Here is a 6,000-nt window from a genome sequence, read left to right as displayed (position 1 = left end):
CTTTCTTGGCATAAAAAATATTTTTTCACTGTTTTTAATATCAGCATATTCTTGTCTCTGTAATCTCTTTTGAGTGTATTGCTTCCCCTCAATGCTATCAAATTTGTGCTTAGTTAACAAATGCTGAAACTTGGATAACATTTTTAGAAACTGATTAGGAAAGCAATGTTAGGAGTTTCCCTCTCCACTTTTGATGGCTTGTGCACAGTTACTACTAAATATGTGATTAAAATAAATGAGTTTTTCTCATTTGGGTTTTGTAATGATTGCAATGATAACATTTTGGTAAGTTTCTTAAATTGTTTTATGTGCTATTGAAGTGAAGCAATGGTATGCTGTAATAGTTTTGTTTATTTTGAAGAGTTATGACAAAAATAATGCCTTTGTCAAGAATAAATACTGATTCAATCATTTTTCTGAAGAGAGGAATCATAAAATGCTGCAGGAATAACACAACGTTCCTGCTTTTCTTGAACATGTGTTGATGTAGCTAATGAGTAAAATTAACCGCTGAGTAATTCCACTTCAGGGCTCTGTAACAATATGTCTAAAGACTATTTGGCAACTCGAATTAATAGCTTAAATATGTCAAATTTTGGAATTCTTGCTGTGCTGGCTATGGCCTTTGGCTAGCCTGAATAAGCCCAAGATCCCTTGGGGCTATTTTTCTGTGAGTTGAACTTAATGATCTCTTTTCCCAAGGTATAGAGGCATCTAATGTTGTTCAATTTATCTCAGTCTAGAAGGGCACATAATTTGAGAAGGATTAGTTTCCTGAAGCACAGAGCATTTCACTAGAAACCTGTGAGCTGGTAGGCTGGAAAATTTACCTTCAGAGAAATACGGTTAATTTTTATCATGCAATGAGCAATTTTCACTTCCTAACACAACAATAAAATGTGCAGTACAGAAGAGAGATGGAGCTGGAAGCCGAAGCTGAATATTGTATTCACCAGTAAGTGTTCTAAATAGAGTTATACTTTACTGAGGCTAACAAAGGAGGAAGGTGGATGTGTTCAACAATAAAGATCTGTGGCCAGGTAAGATTACATAACCCCAAATAAATATTCTGTTTTGCCCAAAGCTCATCAAGTGGTACCAGGAACGTTGTGTTATTTCCCAGTTGCTTTGCTGTCTACCACTCCCAGTCTAAATGTTGAAAAATTACTGAGGTACCAGGGTCTTTGGGATCATGCTAATACCTAATATAAAAAGTAGAGGAATTGGAACCGTCTATCTCTGATTTTAGTGGGAATAGGAACAAGATAAAGCAGGGGCTAGCATAAGTTTGGAGAAACTAAAGTAAAAGTATAAATAAATATAAAAAAAAAAAATCACAGACTTTTCTAGATTTGGACGTAAATCTGATGGCAAGCCTGAAACTTTAAATTAGCTGAAAAGCTTTGTCCATATTTAAAATGTTGAATTCCTTGGCCAGCTCTGCTTTCCAAGGTTCAGCTGATGTCCAGAAGATCTGGACAAGTAGATGGTGAGTAGGACTGGGAGAACAAACCATAAAGAAGGAAAGTGCAAGGAGAAAATCAATCTGCCAAATTAGACAGAGCAAAGGAACAGGAAGAAAAACAGGAAATAACCTAATAAAATATAGTGGAAAATAAATAACTTACAGTGCCTCAACAATTTCCTCTCACAAGAACTATTGTCAGTATAAAGCAAATTACAGGCACGTTTCTGTCTGGCTATGGGAAGTAAAGCTATTTAGGTATGACATATAACATTTCCCCTCAAAAAACCCTACAGATAACTGTACTGAGCACGAGTCTGAAAGTCCCACAGGTGAGGATGAGAGCACAAATATGACCCAAACAATGCAAGTTGAAGAAAGAACCAGATGGCGGCTGAAGGTGAACTTTTTCAGGTGCAGTCATGGAAATCTCTACCCATTTTGATTAGTTCTGCCTCAAGGATGGGTGTCACCGGGAATATAGGAAACCTGAAGGAAGGAGGGTAATGCCTCTGTGCCACAGCTTCCTACATTTCTGTAGATCTAGGTAGCCAGACACTGACTCTTTCGGATTTGAGCAGAGAAAGGGGACGTGTGAGCTAATCAGTTTTATGAACTTGCTAGGTACTGATCTCCACTCTGTTAGGCAGCAATGAGGCCTAAGAGACTTTTACTCTCCCCCACTGGGTGGGCTCTCACAGATGGCTTTTATTTAGGAAGGATGCCACAGCACCAGTTGCTCAGTGCCCCCAAGTACAACAGTTTTCCCAGCAGTTACCTATGAAGGTATCTTACTGAGAAGAGAAAACCCTCCCCCACTTGCAGGAAGTTTGGCAAATAAGTACTGAATATATTTTCAAGTGGAATCCTCATTCTGCATCGTTTACAGTTTTTGAATTCTACAGAGTGTGATTTTAAAGAGGCTCAGAGCTTACTTCAGCTTATTAAAGTAAATATCACAGCATTAGTTTTTAGCCAAAACCAACAGATGTATAATTAACTTGAGTATCTCTGTACTGAGCAACCACATACATGATTTACTTATTTCACTGTGTTTAAACTGATCTTCCACGGAAGCAGAAAGTGCATTGGAAGCCCTGCTCAGCTGTGTGAAAGTTGAAGTGTGTACTTTCAATGAACCAGAAATTCTTGTGAAGGATTCCACAGGTGAACGAATACAGTGTTAATGGTGTTATTTTTTTACGTATTCTTCATTCTGTGCATAGATACTGTGGGACACAGAAGAAAATTAATTAATCAGAATGAAAGTGAATCCAGACTATGGAATGCACTTTATAGAATCAGGATCTTTAAAAATATTTTCAGCTTCCAATTTATAATTAATTTAAGTGGAATAAAATGACCATCTTCCACGGTACTAAAAAAATAAGAGAACTGCTTTTTTGTTTACATTTCTAGCTTTAGAATGACAAAATGAACCAGGGCGTACCATGCTACGATTTCACCCGTTGACACAAATGAAAAGGATAGAACAGACAGAATACATCTGGTTTACGACTTTTAATTGCCTTTGTGACCCAGTTCATACCAAATCCTCTCAAGGCAAAGTCTTTCTTTGTATGCATCATGGGGCTAAATCTCTATCTGAAATATGTTGCTTAAAAAAACATCGCCATGTTAAAAAGTAACAATATTTCTTGCTCACATAAATCTTTAGTACTTGCAGGTGACCTGAGAAAGTGAGAAGTGGAGAGTTCAGTTGTCTGGTGAATGGGTATGTTAAACTTCCCAAATAAAAGCTACTCCAAAAGCACCAGATTCTTTTAGCAATTAATCACTATACTGTTGTTTATTAGGAAGACACGCCTGGAATTTTTTAGTAACTCAGGTAACCTTTCATGGTTTGATGGATACAAAAGATAATTGTGTCTACAATGATTTAATGAGGCCCTCATGTAATATAGCAGTCTGTGACTACTGAGTTGGTGTCTCTGTCCTGGGAATAGGGAAGGGATATTGGAGGAGGGCATGTGTACAGAAACACACCATTATAAAAACAATCTATTGCTAATCAGTTACAAGAAATATTTCCTATGTCATGTAGCCAGAACAGACTGCTGGGTTAACAACTCTGAGCTTTACTAGTGGACTGGAAATCCTATGGCAATGTTGAGCAGCTTCAACAAGGGAGAGTCAAGAAATGAACAGTGTCCCTGGTCCAGTATCCCTTGGGAACACAACACTTTGACTTCCCTGAAGTCTGAGTATTGGCACTCTTTAAAGTGGTGGAAACATGGATCCTAAAAAGCTTTGCTCAGATGATGATGGTGATGGTTATTTTTGTAAAAATATGTAGGCTTCCGTAAAGCATATTTTCTGTAAACAGTATTTTCCTGATCATAACTGTCCTGCCTATGGGCCAGGCACTCAATCCCTCCCTCACATGCACCACAGATGGGATTTAGCCATGCCCTGAGACCAGCATTGCCAGGTTCCTATCCACAGTGTCACTCACTACCACCCAGGCTGTTAGAACATCAAATGTAATTTAACAAAATATTGCTGTCTCCTTCAGGCAGTCTCTTTAAAATTCATTCTTGACTCCCAGTTTTGTAATGTCTGCATTCAGGTAACTACTGTTTTTCAGTCAACTGTTCAAGTCCAGTTCAAAAATGGCAGTGTAAAACTGCTTGTTTAAGGAACCCTTTCCTTCAGTTCCATAGAGAAACTTTATTTCTAAACAAAGTATTTGTTTTGTTTTGTTTGTTTGTTTTTTTGTTTTGTTTTGTTTGTTTGTTTTTGTTTTTGTTTTAAATTTTTTTTTTCCCCCTAGGATACTAAACCCTGGAAATATTACATACAATTCTTTCTTGTGCTGCATGACAATAAGTACTTAGTAGGGTCCAGCTGTATTATCTATAAGAAAACATTCCCATTCAGAAAACTGTTGAATATATCTGTAGTCTACACAGTGACTAGAAAAGATGGATTTGCTGAAGTGCATTCCTGAATTAGAACCAGAGAGGCTGACATGACAGTGGTGAGCTCTCACAGATGTACCTGAACAATTATCTTCTGTGATAATGTGAAAAGCATGAAAAGTCTCTCTTGTAAATATTAAGATCCAAATGAGCTTGGAAAGCTGGCAGTAGAGAAAGATGAGTTCCTATTTGGAAACTGAGCACTTTTAGACATGAAACAAGGGAGAGTCAACATAAGAATCCACAGTGGGTTTATGTATGCCCAATTTACCCATAGTAGCTAGGAACTTTGAGTGCTTCCTGTTTTAAAGTAGCCAAGTGGGGGCACACTGAAGATGTATTGTTTTCTAAAAGGAAGGTGTATTGTTTTCTGAAACTACTTGTCTGTCCTCTGAAAAATCACAACCTTTCCAAGGTATTTTATGTTGTAGAACCAAAGCAATGACCAGCTTTGGGAACCTGAGAGGTTGTGGAGTCTCCTTCACTGGAGTAATTTAAAACCCGCCTGGACGCCTTCCTGTGTGATGTACTCTAGGTGGTCCTGCTCTGGCAGGGGGGTTGGACTGGATGATCTTTCAAGGTCCCTTCCAACCCCTATGATTCTATGATTCTATGATTCTATGATTCTATGATTCTATGATTCTATGATTCTATGATTCTATGAAATAAATTTCAAGTTAATTATATGCTCTGAAATACCTTTACTTCAACAATATTTTCACTGGTAGTTTCTTCAGACAATTCAGTATTTCAAAATATTTAGGATGTATATTGACAAGTGAAAACTTAAACAGTCTACAAATATCCCCAAATTCACAGTGTTAGTCAATCCAGGAAATAGGACACACATCAAAGCACTGGTATTTTAGAAACAGCAAGGAGCATTAAACCCACTGGGGTTTAGGAATTCTGCAGATTCCTTAGCTCCTCAGCCTTTGCAAAACATCTGTCCCCACTTGCAAAGGCACTATCTGCCAGTGCTTCCTCAGCTTTGTCATTTTAGAGCATCCCTAAAGCCAAGAATACCTGTTCCAGATCTCTGTAGGTTAAGAATGAGTCTCTTTTGTAGAGAAGAGGCATCCGGAAAAATAATGTGTCTGAGAGCAAAACTGGCAAAAACTGTGTCAAAAAGCAAGAAAAGAGAATAAAACCTTAAATGCAATATGAGATATATCTTGTTGAATGTATGACAGAAGTACTGCTGTCCACAGCATTTTCTGGGAAACACAGGAGAATTTGAAGTGAAGGATTTGCAAAATTTGCAAGAATTACCAGTGTGATTTTTTGATACTTTTTACAGATATGTGTGTGTGTCTATATATATATATATATATGAAGAAAGTCAGTCCAATCTTTTTCTTGCCTCATTTAGATAGTTAATATAGATTTCCAGTGCTAAAGAAAATTTGTGTTTTGATTTCAGACAAACAGTGTCAGCATCTTTCACATAAGCAGCAATACATCCTGAAGGTGCAGAGGTACTTCCAAGAAGCATTCTTTACTTTGTAGTTGCAACCTGTACAACCTCTTTGCCCTATGCCAGGATTTTTTTCTGAAAACTTCTATGCATATGAGAGATCTTTACTCACGTGT

Source organism: Merops nubicus, unplaced genomic scaffold (assembly GCF_000691845.1).
Source record: "Merops nubicus isolate BGI_N331 unplaced genomic scaffold, ASM69184v1 scaffold43449, whole genome shotgun sequence".
Lineage (NCBI taxonomy): Eukaryota > Metazoa > Chordata > Aves > Coraciiformes > Meropidae > Merops > Merops nubicus.
Note: the sequence above shows the minus strand (reverse complement) of the source record.